The sequence below is a fragment of the Furipterus horrens genome, unplaced genomic scaffold (genome assembly GCF_987537825.1).
Source record: "Furipterus horrens unplaced genomic scaffold, mFurHor1.1.pri manual_scaffold_3, whole genome shotgun sequence".
In the NCBI taxonomy this organism is placed as follows: domain Eukaryota; kingdom Metazoa; phylum Chordata; class Mammalia; order Chiroptera; family Furipteridae; genus Furipterus; species Furipterus horrens.
Window position 1 is genome coordinate 121,448,554 of NW_028327173.1, and position 22,395 is coordinate 121,470,948.

At 38.2% G+C, this 22,395-nt stretch overlaps 1 pseudogene; it reads right to left on the reverse strand.

Moving 5' to 3' along the window:
• Positions 1-15,207: 15,207 nt before the first annotated feature.
• LOC150015838 (AP-2 complex subunit beta pseudogene) lies at positions 15,208-18,014 on the reverse strand (annotated as a pseudogene).
• Between the last annotated feature and the right edge of the window lie 4,381 nt (positions 18,015-22,395).

A 22,395-nucleotide genomic window follows, 5' to 3' on the forward strand; every position in this document is an offset into this window, starting at 1 on the left:
TTGAAAAACCTATTTTAGAAACTGAAATTCATAGTGATTAGTGGAAGACAAATGTAACTGGACAGGAAATGGCCTACCAACAGTGCCCCTAAATTAAGCAAATTCTAGAACTGCTGGACATGAATTAATAAATTGAAATGCAAGCACCAGTTGATAAAAATGGCCCCAAGATACCACAAAATTATGTTCTTGCCACATCTTATAAGAGATTCTTAATGATAAAATTAAGTAACTGAGGAAAGGTCTTGGAGTTCAATAAAGAAGCACTAAACCAAAACTTCCTGGGGTCATTTCATCCAAATCAATTCTGAACTGATTTGAATGAAACCTTTATTTACTAATACCAGAGATAGCCACTTTAAATTCATTGTGGCAATTATTATGAGTTACCTGTGTAAGACCCTGGCTGGTTTGGCTCAGTGGATTGAGCGTCGGCCTGCGAGCTAAGTGTCGCTGGTTCGATCTTCCAGTCAGGGCACATCAGAGAAGGAAAACTCTGACTCCAAAAAACCTCCGCTGCCTTGCGGCATACCTCTTCAGGGGAAAGGCTAAGGGAGTAAACCCCGACAGAAAATCTGGAGCCGGAGTCCCTAAGGCGGTTTGACGTTGTAGTCAACACCGGCAACTCCTGCGGCGCACCTGAAGCCAAGCTGTATTGACTCCGTCTTTCCCTTGGATCCTTCAGCTGCGAAGAGAGGGGGGGTCTGCTGCATGGGCAACAGCAGACCCTCCATATTACCCTGCCCAGGCTCTGTAGCTTCAGCTTCACTGGAGAGGACACTCCAGCGTCATCGCAAGATGTCGATTCAACATGGGAGGAGACAGATACCGTGTCACTCCCGAGTCGGACTGCACAGCCATTCTCGGCGGTGCAGATAGACTCTTGAGAAGCTACACCATCGTCTCTCGAGACAGACGGCTGCCGACCGACCGACCGACCTGTGTAAGATATTTGTATGTGTGTGTATGCTTCTGTGTCTGTCTTTATTATTAGAGTGTGTCTATTTATTAATTATAGTCTTTCAGGATGACTCTATATTAATAGATGTGTTGTAAATTAAATAATGATTCCTTTTGTACTTGGTCCTAAACCTTCCCCACCAAGGCTTTGCATATACAGAAATAATATCAACCTTTTTATTTCATTCCCAATTCCCAACTTAGTAAACTGCCCAGAACTGCTTGCCATTAGCTCAATACAACCAAAATCAACTCACTTTTTCTCTTCTTTAAATAGCCTTCACCAAGTGATTCCTCTTGATCTATTGTTAACTTTCTTATAATCCCCCAGCCTTCAAACTCTAAAATTACCTTTAAACTCTCCTTCTCCAACACTCGAATGACATCAATGTAACCTGGCAGCCAAGGAAAGTGGACTGGAATGTGCATGTGTGAGCAATGATGACTTCACTGTACTAATCAGTGGAGACAGTAGACACCATTGAGTGAGAATGTATATTGTGTGGCTGTCGCATTCAAAATGACTTATCAAGTAAAGCAACAAATCTACATCAAATTTTGTGTTAAGCTTGAACATTCCTCTGCAGAAACTATTCAAATGATTCATAAGGCCACAGTTATGGGCAACTGGTGACTGGAAGCTTCATCATGACAATACACTTGTTCATGCATCATGTCTTATGCAGAGGTTTTTTGTTTGTTTGTTTGTTTGCAAAACATCAAATCACCCTGGTGACTCGGCCCTCTTACATACAGCCCAGATTTCTTCACAAAACTAAAATCACCTTTGAAAGGGAAGATATTTCACACCATCAATGAGATTCAGGAAAATATGACAGGGCAGCAGATGGCAACTGGGAGAAGTATGTGAGGTCCAAGGTTTGAAGGGGACTGAGGCATCATTGTCCTATGTATAATATTTCTTGTATCTTGTACCTTCTTCAATAAGTGTCTCTATTTTTCATATTACATGGCTGCATACCTTCTGGACAGACCTCATATATAAACATAATCAATTGCACAGCCCTATTCAGGTCCTTGTTTCTAATCTATACAATTTTTTCTAATCTACACTATAGTTTTTGTCTCAGCTATACTATTTTCTAATAGTATGATCTACCCCATTTTCTAATCTTTGCTATTGCAACAGCCTTCAGTCCTTTTCCACTTCATTCAATGCTACATTGTTGTCAAAATAATCTTCTTAAATCTGTGCCTACAAAGCACAGTTCTGTGTTGCTCCAAGACACTTGTAAGAATAACAAGTGAAGATAAGATGTCACACTTCAAAATATTTTTGAAATTCACAATTGCTTACTTAATAAAACCTGAGTGCCTTGTCATGGCATTCAGTGAACTTTAGGATCATAAAACTGTTGAAAAGGGACTTAAATATGGTCTTGTATAAGTCCCTCCAAGCTCTATCCCCAAGTATCCTTTCTGATCTAATCCTTTTCTCTACCTTTAATAAGTCCTATATTCCAGTCAGATTAAACTGATTATTGTCTGACATTTATGCCTTCATGACCATTCCCAAACTATTTCTTCTGCCTGGAATCCCTTCCCCTGAAATCTGTGAAAATGTACTCACCTTTCCAAGTTCCAGATCAAATGTTCCCTCTTTCATAACGCATTCCTGATCCTTGCAAATGAAAAATATCTCTCTCCTAAACTTTTAAAACTCTGCTTGAATATTTTCTTAAGCACTAGAACATTCCACGCTCTATTATAAATAACATAAATATTTCCCATCACTGTCAACTGGCTATGAACTTCCAAAGGATAAGGACTGCAGCTTATTTATTTGTATCCCCTCTGAATATTTTCTCTTACCCTTTAGGGAAAAAGAAATTGCTCTGTGTAAGTTTTATTTTCTCTTTTCTAAAAAGAGAAAGCATTTATAGAAGTAAAAATTATAATATTTCAAACTGAGTTTTATAATTACCAACCACTGACATTTTTGAAGGAAAAGAATAATTTTGAACTTTAGATCTATATCAAGTAGTAAAAATGACAGGTTATTAAACAATTTTATTCAATAAATATTTATAAAACATCTATTATGTTTAAGAGGCACTACATCAGGTGCTTAGGAAATGCAAATGTACAATTGTATTCATTAAGAAGAGCATAGGCCTATGAGATAAAACAAAATTTGACATAACTGTAATACCAGTATAAGTGCAATAGAAGGAAAAAAGAACTGCTGTGGCTATTTAAATAAGTGCAAGACTTTGGGGGAAATCTCTGTAGAGGAATAAGAAGCACATGAACTTGGAAGTTAGTCAAGCTGGTTTGGATCCTGGCTGACTTCTTATACACGGTACAGCCATGGGCAAAACATTTAATTACGCTAGGTCTCAGATTTCTCATCTGTAAAATGGGAATAATACCTACTTTTAGCTAACATTCCTAAAATATAGTTAAGTGCTCAGAAAGTAATACCATCCCTAAAAAGAGGCCAAAGATATCAACCACAGCTCTGGTTAACTTCAGTTCAAAGTGTCAAATTTGGAGTGATTTGAATCCTCTCATGACACTTCAAAATGACATCCCTAGGAGAAGGTACAATAAATCAGCAGCAATTAAAAGCCACAGTTCTGGAGCTATGGCATAACAAGGGCTGAGTTACTGAAAGACTGTGAATGTCTTTGTAGATGATAATTTCAGTTTGGGGTAGTAAAATCAAGTGCCATTAATCTAGTATATCAGAGTCATTTCTATTTGGTTTCTTGCGATTAATAAGTAAGGCCATATCTCACAATTACAAATTGTTTCAGCCTTGAAATGTTTCCAATAAATTTACCATCTTTCTCAAATGGATGCTTTACTGACAGAACATAGTTTCTCATCCTGTTATATTGGCAATGAGCAATATGGATTTTAAAAGTCCAGTAAAAGCACCAACGTGGATGTTTTATAAGTCTTCAACATACCATCATTACTTCATCAAAGTTCATTTTTAATAAAAAGTATGTCTTCCTGTTCCCAGCTTCCCAGCTCTTCTGAACCCTTTTAAGCAGCATAAACTTCTCCAAGTGTCAGAGAACCAGGCATTCTCCAGATTGCTAGCATTACAAACCCAAGGTGACATCAAACTCAATTGTAAACTTAACTACCTTTTCTAAGGCTGTTGCTGCTATCAATCCCATGGCCTAAAGATCTATGGCAACCCTAAACCAGGAAGGATTCTGAGTGAGGGTCAAAGAGCCTCACTGTTCTTTTGAAAGGAGAAAGGAAATCTGGATTCTAGATCTTAATCTGCTCTCAATTGCCTGATTACCCACTGTCAAAGGTACCAACTCAAACTGATGCAACTCCTATTTATCAAATTCCGGTGCATGCTAGGAACCCTGCTAAGTATTAAGCATAAAAACACAAATAATGCAAGGTATGGCTTTAAGTGCTTATAAAACTTGAATGCTTGCAAAATGGAAGTAGGCCGGTTATGTTATAGGCATGGGTTTTCTTGGTTTGTTTTGTTTAGTTTTGTTTTTTTAGGTAAAATAAAATAAGACTTCATACCAAAGTAAAGAGTAGCTTCAGAGGAGTTGTCAAGGAAAAAAAAAATCTCTGAGAAAGATGCATGTGCTCTGCAGTCCATGGTGTCTGGACTGAAAAGCCAGGTCACACACTTGAGCTCATCACCATCCTTTATTACCTGGGCAGCTCTTTCTTGTGCCCTGTTCTGAACATAATATAACAATGTGGTCCCTGCCCTCAAGGCTAACAATTCAGGCTGGAGAGACAGCTTGCTCTGACACACTCCTAAATAAGCTTCAGATATACAAGAGAGGAGCCAGATCAAATCTAAGGAAACAGAAACAGAAACACGGTAAATCTATGATGACTAACTGACCTAACTTATGACCTACAAAAATCATTTTTCTTCCAAAGACAACTAATGCACTCTTAGTCACCACTGTGCCAAAATAAGCAGCTTGAAAAATCAATTTATTCCAAACTGATATATGATCCAAACATAATATGCTTTTAAATAACTTCAAAATTATTTCTAGTCTAAAAGAATTTGCACATGTTTAGATGCGACTTGCACAGCTCCTTAAAAATACTTCGTTAATTCAACAAATCACTATTGAAATCCTGGTACATGCATAACACTGTGCAAGGCTTTAGCTGGCATGAATAAGAAAGCTCTGCCCCTGAGGCATTTGCTGTCAAAAATAAAACTTACAAAGTTAGAACCTGATATTATTACTTGCTTCTGACTGCATACATTTATCCTAATTACATAATTAGATTCAATCATCCTTAAAACAAAAGGGAGACTGAATCTGATTATAAGAAAGCTTCCATGGCACAAAATGAAGGAAAAAAAAGCATTATGGGAGCCAAGTGACAGATGCCAAAAATTCAATGTAAACTTCCAATACCAAAAAAAGACTACAGAAAGCAACCATAAAAGGCAACTTAGAGAACAGGCTGGCAGCTGCTGGGGAACAGCGGGGTGGCGGGCGGTGTTGGGTGGCATGGGGTAGAATGGAAGGGATGAGTCAAAAAAAAAAAAAAAAAAAGAAAGAAAAAAAAACTCATGGATAACAGTATTGTGACTGCCAGGCAGAGGAGGGAGGGGGAATTGGGGAGGATAAAAGGTGATGAAAAAAGACTTGGGGTCGTGAACACACAATAGTGAACAGATGATATGATGTGGAATTGTGCAGCTGAAACTAGTATAATTTTGTTAACCAGTGTCACCCAATAAATTCAATAAAAATGAAAAAACAGGCAGGATTCATATACTATATAGTAAAAAATTTTAGTGTGTGAAGTATTCTAAAACTTAAGGAATGGACAAAATCTGAAGGATTCGCTAATACACTCCATAATTTTATGAATTTAAATAATAATGTTTAAGTATAGTTTATTGATTATGCTGTTACAGTTGTCCCAATTTTTCCCTTTGCACCCCTCTACCAGGAATGCCTTTCCCTCCATCAATACCACCCCTTTAGTTCATGTCCATGGGCCATGCATATGAGTTCTTCGGCTTCTCAATTTCCTATACTATTTAATGTTCATAATTTTGATCTTCTTTTTCTTAAGTTCCTTTGACATTTCATATAATAATAGCTTGGTGCTGATGATGAGCTCTTTTAGCTTTACCTTGTCTGGAAAGCACTTTATCTGCCCTTTCATTCTAAATGATAACTTTCCTAAATAGAGTAATCTTGGTTGTAGATCTTTGCTTTTCATCACATTTTGAGTATTTCCTGCCAGCTCCTTCTTGCCTGCAAAGTTTCTTTTGAGAAATCAGTTGATAGCCTTATGGTAGCTTCCTTGTAAGTAACCCTCTGCTTTTCTCTTGCTGCTTTTAAGATTCTCTCTTTATCATTAACCTTTGGCATTATAATTATGATGTGCCTTGGTGTAGTCCTCTTTTGGGTCCAACTTGTTTGGGACTCTGTGCTTCCTGGACTTGTATGTCTATTTCCTTCACCAAGTTAGGGAAGTTTTCTTTCATTATTTTTCAAATAAGTTTTCAATTTATTGCTCTTCCTTCTGGCACCACCATAATTTGCATATTGGCACATTTAAAGTTGTCCCAGAGGTTTCTAATCATCTCCTCATTTGTTTTCAATTTTTGTTTCTTCTGTTCTGGGTGAATGTTTATTTCTTCCTTTTGTTCCAAATCATTGATTTGAATCCTGGCTTCCTTCCCATCAGTGTTGGTTCCTGTATATTTTTATTTCACTTTGTGTAAACTTTACTTCTTCCTTTATTTTGTGGCCATACTCAATCATTTCCCTGAGAATCCTGATCACCAGTATTTTGAACTCTACACCCGATAGGCTGGTTATCTCCATTTCATTTAGTGCTTCTTCTGAGGTTTTGTTGTGTTCTTTCACTTGAGTCATATTTCTTTGCCTCCTCAACTTGGCACCCTCCCTGTGTTTGTTTCTATCTATTAAGTAGAGCTGCTATGACTTCCTGTCTTGGTAGTATGGCCTAATGTCATAGGTGTCCTATAAGATCCAGTGGCACAGCCTCCCCTATCACCCAAGCTGGGTACTTGAGGTGCACCCTTCATGTGGGCTGACTACACCCTCCTCTTGTAGTTGAGTCTTGGTTGCTGTTAGCAGATCAATGGAAGGGATTTACCCAGGCCAGTGAGCTTCAAGGACTGGCTGTGACCAGTGGCCACCAACCTCCACCCTCTGGGGAGTATCACCTGTGCAGGGGCAGGGTAGTGGTATTCTGACATGGTCTGTAGCTGTCCACTGGGTGCACTGGCCCTGGGGTTTCCTGGGAGGTGCAGGCCAATGTCAGCCCCCACCTGTGTTTTGCCTGGGCCACTCTGCCTGAGCTATAGAGAAATCTGAGATGGCTGCTACTTGTGCTGGGCTTGGAGATTCCTAAGCAAAGCCAAACTGTGAATCTAAGCTGTCTGCTTCTCATGCCAGGCCTGGAGCTCACTGAGGCCAGCTGTTGCTTGTTTCATAGGATTTAGGAAGTTGTGAAGCATGAGCCATTCATATGGAAAAGAAGCTTGGATGGGCCCATAAATTGGGTGGACAGAGTCTTGGGATCTCCAAGGCGAGTCAAACAGTGTTAGCCAGGTTGACAGAGTCTCAGATATGGCACCAGCTTGCCAGCTTCATCATGTTGTATGCGGTTTCTTTAATTCCATAGTTATCAGACTTCCATTCAACTCAATTTCTGATGGTTCTGACTTTTGGTTGTTCTATATTTTAGTTGTAATTTTGATGTGGTTGTGCAAAGAGGCAAGCCATGTCTGCCTATGCTGCCATCTTGACCGGATGATCCTGAATAATAATAATTTTTAAAACCAACAGATACCTTGCTAATTAGTGTCAAAGAAGACTCTGGTCCTTTGTCACACACTGAAGTACTTGCTTTCTCCACAATACATGCTAAAAATACTCACTTATATTTTAAAAGCCTCAAAGTATTACATATTCTCTTGATACTGTAACTACAGAGAACACATGAGAAGACAAAGATACTTTGATTGTGCTGGCCAGTGATATGCCGTATCATTGGCCATTGCATAGGTATTTCTCTAAACTGCATCCACAAGAATAGGGGATGGGAAGAGTGGTCACAGTGTAAAGCCCAGTCCCTGATTCAGTGAAATATGCGCCCATCAAATTCCCATTGCCCTAAGAGGTAGAAATGGTGTATCTTTGGTTTCATGGTCCTTTGGATTAAAGCACTAATCCAACGACCTCACAAAATGTGGTCATTTTCTCATGCACTTGAACTGAGGCTTCTACCACTGTCAACCATCTAGTAAATGTGACAGGCCAGTGTGGATGCTTCAGCTGCATGACAATTGCTTCTGTGGCATTTCCAAGGGCCTCTGACCCTGCAGCTGCATGGCTGTTTCTATTTAGTAAACTCTTTTACAAGGCAGGCACCTTTTCTATTTCTTTTCTTTTTACCACACAGCAAAAGTCCTTCTCCAATTATCCTGAGTTGTTAAGACCACAGGGCAATGTACTGCTGCCTTCAGACACTGGGATGGTTCTTTTATTGCAGAAAGCATTGATTCTAAAGAGGAAGGTTTGTCTTTTTTTGACTTTCCCTTTATTTCATCCTCTTCTTCCTGCTCCATCCGGAACAGCACATTCCAACAGCCCAGATTATACTGTTCTTGAAAATAACCAGTCTTTCCCCCGTATTGTTTCCAGTCTCCTCACTCAGCCTATCCTTGTGCTTACCTTCAATTTTAATTAAATATCTTTTCACACTTGGCATTATGGAAGACAGGAACATAGCTAAATAAATACAAATATTCTCCACATACTTACATAGTTATTAACACTCTCTGTGAAATTATATTACAAAAATAGCCTTCATATCCACCTATCAGAAAGTACCATCATATCATAGTTATTTTACAGAGTAGTAAGTAGGCACATTTTAATTTCATAATTTTATGACATTTAATGAGGTGATCAGAATCACCCCAAAGTGCTATAGAAAAACAGGAGAGAATTACTGATTGAGGACATTAGATAAAGGCAGATAATGGTGTGGATTACTCCCAACATTTATTATATACATAAACTGAATTATGTGAGTACGAAACTTGAACCAGAGAGAGAGTTCTAGGACTCACTTGTAGTTTCCTAGTTTTCAGTGTAGAGCTTATAATGTTGATAGTATCAATTCATTTTCCAACCCAAGGTTAAATTACAATAATAATAATAATAATAATAATAATAATAATAAAATAATAATAATAAAGCATTAGTCCAAATTATTGAATTATACTGGGGGTATTGTATCATCATTATAAGTTGCTCAAAGGTGCTTCCTGATCCACAAGCCCCAGTCACAACTTCTCAGGCTCTGAAAGTCTGGCATGACCTCATGGAGGTCATCTTTTCTCTCTGACTCTTTTCTAGCAATTCAGAATAGAAAAGTGAAACTTTCCCAGAGTCTGCAGCATACGTGCCAAGATTGTGAACTCTGTGCCCAAAAGACCTGGGTTGTAGCCCCAAATCTGTCACTTCCTACTTGTGAGGCCTTGGGTGATGGGTGGGACTAACTATAGGACTCTCTGTGCCTTAGATTTCTCATCGCCAAAATGGGGATAATAATAGTGCCCATGTCGATTGTCATAAAAAAATACATATGTTGTTATACATCACTAAAATCAATATTTAGCACATTGCAAATGTTCAGTGAATTTACTGGAATGATGAATATTATGACTAGGAGTGATCTGCAGGATATTCTCAGATGTCAGCAGTCCCCCATCTCACAAACATATTATACTTGATAATGATATCACCACCAGTTCTAAATTGTTACAAAAATATTGAGTTTGCATTATTGTTCAGAAAGTTATTCATACAAGTGAGAATATTTTATGACAATGATGTACAAGTGGAGACCCCCCAAAAAATTGGAATTACCTTCTGGAGGGCGGGCCCCTTGTAGTACAGGCTTCCCCGCCAGGTGAGTGTTCTAGGGACCCATCTGTATCAGTGTGCCAGCTGGCATTGCTGTGAGAGGCTATGTTTCAACTTCAGTGAACTTTTTTTGAAGATTCTTTTAATGTGTTAGCCCACTTCATGATGGATGATTTACAAGCACACCTGCCCACACCACACTGAGTGTTCAGCAGTTTTTGACCAAAAATGGCTTGACCCCATGTCCTACCCTCCCTATTCACCCAATCTCACCCCAAGGGACATTTTTTTTTACCCAAATGAAAAAAAATACTCAAAGGGAAATGTTTTGCCAATGTGGAAGAGGTGAAACAAAAAACAGCAGAAGCACTAAAAGATACCAAAATTGACAAGTTCAAAAACTGTTTTGAGCAGTGGAAAAAAAAGTCTCTATAGGTGTATTGCATCAAATGAAGAGTACTTTGAAGGTGAATGAAGTTCAAACATCTAAGAATAAATACACAGTTTTTTAATAAATAAATTGCAGGGTTTTGGGGTGCCCCCTCATACACATATATGGACATACATGATAATTTCTTGTCTAAATTTTATCTAAGATAAGAGCCAAAAGCAAATTAGCTAAAACTGTGCAGGAATTGGAAGGCAGAGGTGGCAACCAAAGGTAAATCCTCTGTAGTTCTTTGAAGCACTGGGAACCCAGAGGAAGGGGAAAGGAGATGCCACAAGACCAGTGCAGAGCCTACCCATTCTCACTAAGGGATCTGACATCTGAGATCCATATTCTAAAGTTATGATTATGTCATAAATCTACCTTTTACATGAATAAAAATTATAAGCCAGTCATGACAAGATGTATCAAGTATAGAGTCCACTTTCTACCTTGGCATTTCATGAGTAGCACCTCCTTCATCCACTCACCCAGGCTGCTTCCCTCCCCAACTGGAATATCAGTGGAAAGGAGGTTAACTCTGAAGTCCCATCTTATCCACCATCATTTTGTGTGTTTAGTCTAAAGATGAAAGGTGAGTGGAACAGTAAAATTGGTGAATTAACTTTACTAGCTTTGTTGGTAAAAGAGTGGGATAGTCAGGGAGCTACTATTGAGAAGAGTCTTTGAAATTCAAATCTAACACAAATTTTAAAACAATTTTTAAAGATGTCAGGTAAAGAAGTACTTTACCAATTAGCAAATACATTCCTTTAGCATTATTTCTGAGTATGGAGACCACAAATCCTACCCTTTTATATTCCCAGAACCAACAGAAAACTTTGTACTCAAAAGGTCATTGAGAAATATTTGTCATTAGTGATTATGATGATATGTATGTATGAATAATATATGGTACACCTTACATATATAGTAGTATTGTGTACTTTAAATACATCAACTCTAATCTTCACAATAACTCTGAAAATGTACTCTCTCTTTATAAGAAAAATGCGTTTATGAAAAGCTAAAATTTTTTGATCAATGTTACACAAATTAAAAGTGGCAAGACCAAGTTTCAAACCAAGGTATGTATTGAGGATGCAATGTGTTCAAAACGTAATATCTTTCGATAGGCCACAGAAACAATGTATCTCTCTCTAAGGACCTAAGTCCCTACCAGAGAATGAAATGCCCAATTTCTAAATTCCTCTTCAGAACACTTGCGGAATTAAATAATACATAAACCAGTCACAGAAAACCATATTCCAATTCATTAGTAATGAAAATTATTTATTTTAGCAATTCTGAATATATTTCTTATAGTTCATTTGAAGATGGCACCAGGTTGCAGTGCTGACTCATGAGAATTCAGAGTAGGGTTCCGATGGCCTATGTCCTTTCTCTCCAACCTGTATCATTATTACCATGAATTATATTTTCAATAAAGGATCAAGATAACAAAGTCTAAAATTAAATTTTTTATTGTTTATTCTAATGGCTCCATCATATATACATTCATAGGCTTATCCTCATATTTGTAGATCAATGTCATGAAATTCCTTGAATCGTTAATCAGTTGTAGCAGACTAAGTAAAGGGTGAACCACACATTTTCATTACTGTCCTACAATTACAAAATCTTAATTTCCCAATATATGCTCAATATACACTTTCATTTTAGTTCCAGAAATTAGTAATCTGTGATGCACTTTTATAAAAGCATAGACATATATACAAACCAAAAATGCTACCAACATTATGTACCAATGAAATTTTTCTAAGAGAAATAAAAAGCAATGCTAGTTATCTTTTTAAAGGCCCTCCTATTGAATCACATGATTTTATCAATGGAAAGCACCTTAGGAATATTTTATCCAAGTTTCTTATTTTACAGATTAAAAAAAAAAAAAAACAGGCTCAATATGTCTAAGAATGTAATCATAAAGCTTCTGCTTTCTGCATAAAAGATGACAATTGACAAAAGGGGGAAAATTGGGACAACTGTACTAGAACAACAATAAAATAAATTAATTAAAAAATAAAAAATGAAATGAAAGATTAGAATTCATAAAAGAAGGAGAAGAAGAAGAAAAAGGAGATAGCCTCATAAGTTTTAATTGTACTATTACTACATCTCGCTGTGTTTCTCTCTCATTAAAACCAAGGTTACATCATTTCTTTCTCCTGAAATAATGGAACCCCACTGAAACTAAAAAATGATCCAAGTTCTTACCAAAATGTATATGTGTGTGTCACATATTTTAGTTGTGCACTATGAAATTTAAAGTTCCTGATGGAAAGAGGGGGACTGATTTTAGAAAAATACAGAAGGTAAAATCAATATGAGTGGTAACTAATTATATGGGAAAGATGAGAAATTGAGGTTTGAACACCCTAGACATTAGTTTGAAGAGGGAACATTGTAATTATAAACTAGAATTAAGTGATGGAGAGAATATAGGATGGGGAAAATATTAGTATTTTGAGAGTTGATGTGGTTGGATATACTGACATGGTAAAAATTTTCTTAAATCCTCATCACAGACAAGATTTGACACTATGTACTTGAGTACTTACATGAAGAGAACGATTGATATAACTGGTAATTTAAAATAAGATCAGGTCAAGCTTATCTTCATGGTGGAAAGCACCTCCTTTTGATAGGAATCCATTTTGAATTAGATGATAATTAAAAAATTATTTTACCAACTTAAAAAGGTGAATAATGAACTTAAGCATATAAACTGTAATATGCAATATTTACAGTCATAACCTTAATAAGTATAAAATTTTAAACAGAAGTTTAACATATGTGAACTTTTTTAACCTTTTAGGGTTCTCAGAACAAACCTCCCCAAAAATGAGGCTAAGGGCAATGGAAAAGCAACAGTGACATCTGCTGTCTGTTTTTATAGCTTCCTTAAAATTATCCTCTACACTTCAAATCTTTTCCTCCAGTTTTCTTCTATATTCATCATTTGTCATCTCTATAAGATATGCTTTGATGACTAAGCACATTGTACCTACTCCATTAATTTGTTCCCAGAAAATAATCTGAAGCAAACTATGTTTGAATATATGTTCTGTGTCATAGCTCTTTAAATACACATTTTAAACTTCTGATCAGAGATTTCAGCAAAATTTAGAATATATAATAACGACATCCATAAATAGTTGAGAATTTAATAGTCTTATTGTTGCTGTTTTTTAATTCTACCAGTAATGTTTTTCTTAAAAGAAAATAAACTTAATTTTAATTTATCTGATATTATATGAAGCACAATACAGTTACCATGACATAACAGGATTTAGATTATTTCACAGGACAGAAATGTCCAATTTTTTAACTGGAAATCCTTAGATTGCTTTCACCATCATCAGTACCAATTTTACAAACAAGAGGGGTAGGCAGCAGCTTACACACCCCATCGAGATGTACAGCATCCCAGCATCCTTTCTCATAATGGCTGAAATACCACAATTATAAAGTCACTTCCTTGGTTAATGAATTTGTCATGAAGTTCTTACCTGTTCTGCAACATTTGTTTCATCCTAGAAGAATAATACATTGAGCCATTAATAATCAATAGCTCTCTGAAGGTAGGGACCTAATCAGAATGATTTTCTGTTTGGCAGCCAACTACTGAGCATTTTAGTTGGAGGAGAAAGGAGAATAATTTTGTTGTTGTAACACTGGCTCAAGAGGGTGGACAGGTTGTGGGGAGAACTGAGTAATGAGGGTGTGAGAACACCAAGTATTTGGTCAAGGGCCAGAGGGAAGGAATACATCAAAAAAGGAGAAGTAGTATAACAGCACAGACAGATCTAAAATACTTTATAATTTTGCTCATAAAACAATCTTTATATGGATATTGAGTGAATAGTGACAACAAGCTGTGAAACAATGAAAAGTAAAGAACCAAGAGTCTTTACTTCTAAAAACAAGTGATGCAAGACCAGAAAATCACAGGAAAGAGTAAGTGGTCCAAGCAGATTTGTCTTACTTGAGCACTGGGGAGCTTGTTTTTTTATTTGGTAAGGAGGAAGGTGTGACTCGGTCTAAGTTGTGACAAATGACATCCTTTCATTGATAGCACTCACCACAAAACAGCATCTGTGGAAGCTGATCTCAAAGCTCCACATAAGCTAAAACAATGCATATATAATGTTTATTGGTGTGATAAAATAATATCTATTTTTTAAATGACAGTATAAAAATCCTCTATTGGCAAGAAGCAGTTTTCATTCTAGGGAAATATGAAATTTGAGAGCTCATGTGGGAGAAAGAGATCATTTGCTCTGTTTATTCTTGCCTGAACAGACACATTCTAAATTGATCATCAGTGAAGAACAGGATATACATTCAAGAGCAAATGTGCCTACGCTCTTAATTTTAACATTTGAAGAAAATTTATAAAGAACTTCTTTTTAAAAAATATCTTCTCAGATATCCTATAAAGGCACTATAGTTCAGGAATCTTAGGTCATGATGAATGTCCAAAGCCAATGAAGTAATTTTTTTTTTTATGTTTCAGTGATACTTTTCCTTGCTTTAATATATTTTTTTGTCTTTTTTTGCTTTTGAAATGAGTCTCAATTACAAAATATCCAACTACACTAAAAAACGCCAGCCACTGGCACAGTATGGAGAAGCCCACAAGTAAGGACAGGCAGCAGCAGCAGCAGGTGGCAAGAGGTGGGAAGTGATTGAAGCAGTAGTTAACAAATGTTCACAGGAAGCTAAAACTATCCAACAGGTTGTGCCCTAATTTAGCACAGGTTACACTAGTCACTATCTTGGTAGGTGGCCTCCGTGTATTTGGGTTCAGACTCTACACAGCAATACAATTTCTTCCAGTTAAGAATTCTTGGCTTACACTGATCACAGGGTGGCCAGACGGCACCAGACCAGTCTCTTAGTTTTTCAAAATGCTGTCGTAGACCTGACAGATGTACTGAGAGACTTTGGGACCTCTGCACTTCAGTGACAGCATGTAATTGGGGTCTCCTGGCTGGATACGTAGCTCAGCCAAGATCCAAATGCCATTGGTGAGCTTCAGAGATTGGTATAGCATGTCCTGCCCTTCCACATTTCTCTTGGCAATAGTATAAACGTTGTTGTTTTGCAACTTGCTGGAAACAGTGTCAGCATTTAAATGACATTCCTTAATCTGAAACTGGAGTTCATTTTCATTGGGAATATCCTTCCATGTTGCAAGGAACACTTGGTGCTCCATTTTGCCAACTTCTACAAAAAGCACATTGAGTGGGATAAAGCAGCTGAAGTAGAAGACATCAATATTGTTTTTCACAGCCACCTGCAGGTTATTCAGAAGTTCCATCTTCATGACCGGGCCCAGTGTGTTGAGAGGCAAGGAGATGTCAATGCTCTGGTTTGGTATCAGCAGCATGTGGATGGCCACGGGAGTGCTGGGGATGACACCAAAGCTATTCTTGTTAAACTGGATTGCAAAGTCTGTCATATGCTGCAGAGTTTTGTTGGTGAAATTCATTTCCATATGGATGTGTCCCTGATGATGAGTAAATGTCCTGGAAATCTCCAAGCCTTTAGCCTTTACTGCAGGCAGCCAGACAGCCTTCGGAGCCAGAAATCCACCATGTGCCATGCCTATCCCTGTAGAGAATTCAAAAAGGTCATTCAGACCACTGCTGACCACAGCAGGTGTAGGTGAAGGAGCAAAAGTTGCAGGAACATGATGGGATGAAGGATTGTCCCACCAGACTATCTAGTCCTCCTCCCAGGAGATCCACTGCTCCCATCTGCATGGAGGACACCTGTGGCACATTGACTGGGTGACCAAGGTCAAGGTTTAAAAGGTCTTCCAGAAGGTCACCTTGAGAGGGAATAACCTGAGGCTACTCCAGGTTGTTGGCAGTGGTGGTGCCAACAGGGCTGTCACCAGCATTAGTGCTCCCATGATGTATTGGCAAGTGTTTGCGATGGATTCCATGACTTCCTTCCACAAAAGCATTGGGAGGCTTGTGATACACAGAAGCCAAAGAGCCGATGAGGCAGATTAGCTCATCCAGTAGAGTTGGCTCAGTAAGATCTGTCTCCTCAGAGATCAGTGGCTTCTCAGACAAGACTACTTTTTGGCTGTGACAGGGTCTGTTGAGAGAAGCCACCAATAAATATAGCCCCTATCTCGAAGGTCAGGATTATCAGAATCCTGTGTTGCCAAACTCAAGGCCTGCTGTACCAGCTTCTGTGTTTCTGATGGTTTCTTGAGAAACAGCTTCACTATGGCAGTAAGCAGAGTGAGCTGTACCTGAGTGCTTTCATCATGAAAACCCTCCAGGAAGCTCTCTAGTAACTCATCTTCATTGTCAATTCTTTCAGCATATTCTCCCACAATCTAAATCATAGCTGCTTGAGCATCTGGCTCAATCAGCGAGTCTAAGTTCTCACACAGAGTAGCAATGATACTTTCATTCTTGTTGGGGTACTTGCAGAAGATGTCCCTGGTGACAATTGCCTCTTGGACCACGTAATTTACTCTGGTCTGGATGAGATCAAGCAATGTACTTACACAACATTCTACAGATTGCTCCACCTTGATGGCACACCGTCCAACGGCCCACACAGCTTTGCAAACAAAGTCAACATCCACCTCTGTGGCATGTTCCTTCAGTTCTGCCAGAACCTGAGCAATATTGGCTTGGGATGCCAAACGAATCATGATGTCCAACTTCTCTAGTTTAACATAGATGGGATCATTATACTTCACAAAGAAGACTTTGATTTTCTGCTTTAATATTTCAGGACTTTTCTGAACAATTAGATTCATGTTCCTCAGGGCAACATACTGATCCTCTGGCTCTCCAGACAGCAGGGTGACTAGTGGAGGAGCTAACTTTTTCAGCAGCATATTGTAGTAGTCAGTCTTTGGGTAACAGCTCTAGAAATTTCATTAGGACTTTTACTGCTGAAAGCACCACTGCTGAGTTGGCATGAGATAGCCAGGGAGTTACCTGCTCACAGATGCTCTGAGCCTCTCGATCATCTTTAGGATTATAATCAGACAGGCAGAACAGGATGAAAATCTGGCCCCATTCAGTGCATTTATTCAGGGCTGTCAGTGGCTTACTAATGTTCTGTGGGTTCAGATCGAGTAAGTTGCTGTTTGGGTGAGATTCACTGATTTCAGATAACGCTGCTACAGCATTAGCCACCACCATTGGATTTGAATCTGCTATGAGATCCTGCAGAGAATCCAGAAATCCCTGATCTTTCACCATTTGGGCATTGATATCATGGAGTTTTGCCATGCAGACTGCTGCTGTTTTCCGAACATAGGGATCTTCATCCTTCAAGCACTTGCAGAGGGGCTCACAGAGATATTCTGTAATCTTGTCCACCCGAATGCACCCCATGTTTCTGATTGCCAAGGCTTGAATCAAAAGATTGGGATCTTCATAGTCCTTCACAAACCTGTTGACAGCCATAATAGCCATGTCTGGCTGACTCTTGGCATAGTTCATCAGGTGGAGATACACAAGCTTCTTTAGTTCCAGGCTGTCAGTCTGCATACAGTTCACTACATCTGGAAAGAGAGAGTGAACATCCTTCCCCACAGTCATAGCAGCAATCACTTTCTTCACAGCCTCCTTTCTCTTTTCTTTCTTTTCATTGTTGAGTTCAGCCTTTAATTCAATGATTTCTCCTTTTTTATTGGTTGTGAAGTACTTGGAGTCAGTCATGGTGTTGGCTCTTTAATGGAGGCAAGGGTCGGGGTGGAGGCAGCAGCCAGAGAGCACAACCTGAGCAGTGTTGTAATGGTTTCCTGCACGTCACAACTCCTTTTCCAGAAGTAATATTTTTCAATGAAATCATTACTTCATCATTTAACCTCTAAAAACAGATCATCAAGAAGATGATCACTAGAGAGGACACTGGACATACAAAGATTAATAACTGATGAACTGTGTACAACAGTTTTCAGTAGTTAAATAGGACATAAACAAATGAAAAAAAATTATTCTTGCCTGTGATTTTCTGGTCCTGCATGATTGGTTTAAGAGTAAAGAAATTTTCTTAGCTCTTTACTTTTTATTGTTTCATTCTTTGTCACTATTTACTCAAAATCCATGTAAAAAAAATCATTTTATGAGCATTTTGAGTACAGGGTAGGAACCAAGTTGGTTTTCCAAAGAGAAATCAGGAAAGGCTCCATTCAGAAGGCATATGGGATGCATCTTTGAAAATGAGAAGGCATTCAAAATGTGGACACAAGGGAAAATGGCAAAGAAGAAAGTAAGAGAAAGAACATGTTAGGGAAATCCAGCTCAGCATGGCTAATCATGGGGCATGAAGAAGGGAGAGATGAGAGATGAGGTTGTGAGGGAGGCAGGAGTCAGATTCTGGAAGGGGATTCATATGGTTTGGTTAAGCTCGATATTAACTGTATATCTATTTTTGTTCTTTTATTTTATAGATATAAGACCGAAGAAAATTTCTCGTCTGCATTTATTTTCAAGTGTTGTAGATTTCCCCTCAGTGATCTGGGAAAAGATGACAATAATAGTTAATAAAAATAAATCTTTATAAGTCATCTTAAAATATTTAACAGTAAAATAAATAGAAACATGAAAGTAAGGATAGTGCCCTAATAAATGGTAAAGGTTTTATCATTTTAAATGTCTTTGTTGCATACTGTGTGCCTCAGAAATGTTAATCAGTTAAGTTACAGCTGTAGGAACAGTTGGGAAAATAAACCATTCAGAGACATCAGTTGTCTTCAGTAAACAATCTTTCTGGACACACAGCTGGAAAGTTTCCAGTCAGGAGGTGTTCATGGGTGAGTCAGTCTTAGTCCTTTCCCAAGATTGTGCGTGCCAAGACTTAACATGTCTGGACACACACCTGGTTAGGACTATGAAAGCCACCTAGACTGCAGAAGGCTTCTTGGCTCCACCAGGAAAACCTATGTGTTCTTTTCTCACAATTGTACCTGTGACAGGCAGGTACCCCCTGAAATGAGAATTTAAGTAATCTTTGCAAGTAAAGTCTTGCATACTCTATCGTATAATCTTAATTGGAATTCTAAAACTTGGAAGAATAAAGAGCACAGAAAATATTAATGAGATAGCAGTGAGCAAACATGGGCTCGTAGCTAGGTCCTTTAGTATCTGTTAGTGTCTTTCACTTATATAGGTATACATATATGAGTCTTTAAAATTATAATGTAATTAAAAGGAGAAAACTAAAGAAAAATATATTAGAAAAAACTTTATTGTACATCTAAGTCTACACTACACTCTTGCCTAGACATAAAATATTTCCATTAGGACACAAAAGCCTTTGCTATACAAAAACATAAAAAACTTCATCCAGAAATCTTCTCAACTTCTTTCATTTGCTATTCCTATTTCATTCTTTTAGAAACAAAGCTAGTTCTAACAAGCTCCCAGGTGATGCCAGCACTGTTGCTCCATGGACCATACTTGGAGTATAAAGGCTTTCAAGCATAATGAGCATAACTCACCCGTCTTAGGAAGATTTTCCTAATTCCTATACAGGAGAAGTCTACCCAGGAGAAACATTAGCTTCTAGCCTGTGACTTCCCTATGGAGCTCTCATGGTATTTCTCTGGCTCTCTTTGTTCAATATGCACCATGCATCTTAACTTCCTCATAAAATTCTATGCAATTCTGAGCAGAGCAGTTAAATCTATATTCAATGACAAGAGGCAGTGTTACTTAATGGCATAAATGAGAAATCTACAGTCAGACAGCTATAGTTCTAAACTATTCTACTGCCTACTTCACTGAGTGACCTTGAGAAGGTATTTTATTCATGCTAAACCTCAATTTCCTCATCTGTAAAATAGAGGTGCCAATACTAAATGTTTGAGTTTATTCTTAGGATTACATAAGCTAACCCATCTAGCATTATTTAGTGGGCACTCAACAAGTGCCAGCTGTTAATATGATTGCAATGCTACCACTTCTACAGTGCATCTAATGTGGACACACATCTTGATGACAGCATTTAACACTTGAAACTCACAAGTGGACTTAGTCTACTAGCATACTTTGCTCTCACAACCACCACTGTGTTGACCCTCTATGTACATGAGTCAATTTTTTTGTCTTACAAATATCCAGTTAAGACCAACCCTTTCTTTCCTTACAGGTATATTTTAGCATTAGAGGTATTTAATCACTCTTTCAGGCTACCTGTCATTATTAAACTCTCTAATAATCAATCCCCCAGAGCCACTCTGAAAAAATTTGTCACCCTTCAACCATGCTTGTAGAAGGTCCAGTCTCCCTGCATGACTCTTGCATGACTTGACTTTGCATTTCAGGTGATGCCAGTACTGTTGCTCCATGTACCACACTTGGAGTATCAAGGCTTTCAAGCATAATGAGCACAACTCACGTGTCTAGGGAGATTTTCCTAAAACCTACACAGAAGAGATCTACCCAGATCATAATCTGTCACTTTCTAGACAAAAACTATCTAGAAAGGGGTTGAGATGGGTTGAGTAAGCCAACCTATAATATATGCTACAACCTACTCCCTGTATTTGGGGATTCCCTACCTAAAGAGTATTGGCAGATGGCAAAGCCTGTTACACACTATAGGAAAGAAAATGCCAGATACTCACCTTCTAGTGGACCTCACTGCTGTAACACAAGCCCATGATCTAAGTTCCACCAGTCAGATGGTCCACTATAGCTCTTAAAGTATAAACTAGTGATGCAAAGAAGAGGAGAATATGAGTGATTTACTCTGGCAATGTCAAGATATGCAGCCTGATAATATTCTATGGCTGGCAAATGCAGCAGTGCTTGTTGCCCCAATCCAAGGTCCATTATATTGCTGTCAGTGATACAAAGTAGAGCACCCAGTCTCAGTAGCAGCAGCAGCAGCAATGGTGTCCTTATAGGATATCAGTTGGAGCATTGTTCCTAGCTCTGTAGCCCTGAAGATTCTTTGCAATTAAATGTCCTAATAATTAATTCATATTCTGTTTACATCACATAGAGTTGCTTTAACTAAGAACACTAACATAAATTGATACCAGCTGCAGCTGCCAGGAATGGTCACTCAGAAAAATAGAAGTGGGTACCTTGGCTTGGTTGAAAATAAAAACTATGAAAACATAGTCAGTATTAAGAGATGGGAATCTGGAAGTCGTGGCACAAATTATAAAATTGCCACCTTAAAGAAGTTCTCATTGAAGGCAAGGTTAACAAGGACCATATAACCCACTGCCACAGAAATATCTGGGAGGCGTAAGAAATTTAGGGGCTATGGGACATGGAAGTTGCTTCTAACAGTGATGCCATGCTTAAAGGAAAAGAATGGCAAGCTGAAATCACAACAAATTCCTGGCTAGAGGCATGAAGTGAAATCCCAAGTTTCTCTGACTGCCAGAAAAATCTCTTATAACTTTCAAATGCAGAGCTGTGATAACTGAAAATCAAACTTAAACCTTGACCTTGCAGTTTTCTATATCATAATGTCAGTTGAATTCACAGCTCACTGACATCACTTATGTGGAAGTAAAATCATTCATCAGGCTAGAACAAACTGAGATATGAAATGAGAGGAAATGGATGAATCTGGATGTCATAAGTATCCCCAAACTCACCAAATCCCATGACAGGCTCTTGCTGGCCAAGGTGGTCTCACTCCTCTTATCCATTGAGGCACAGAGGAATAAGTCATCTATGATAATGGAGGTGGCTATCACAAAAACCAAGTTCTTTAGGTAGCTTGGATAGCAAAGCTGATGGCAGCTTCCAGAGTCTATTGCTAGGGTTGTCAACTGTGCAAACTATAGTTTTTAGCAACAGTGACAGCAACGTCCCCACGGAGCTAGTTTCCACAGCATGATTTGGACTGTTGTTACCATCTGCAAGGTTCCAAGACTGGTTCTCTAGCCCAATGTCCTTTGGATAAATAATTTACTTCTCAAATCAACCAAATTTGGTTTCCATTCTTTACAACTAAAACTATTATGCTTTAAATTTTTAATGGCTTTTTATTTTACCTTTGACCCTGCTCCTTCTCCCAACCACCACCAAAAAAAAAAAAAAATGTGTTCAAGATATAAAACATTTTAACTCT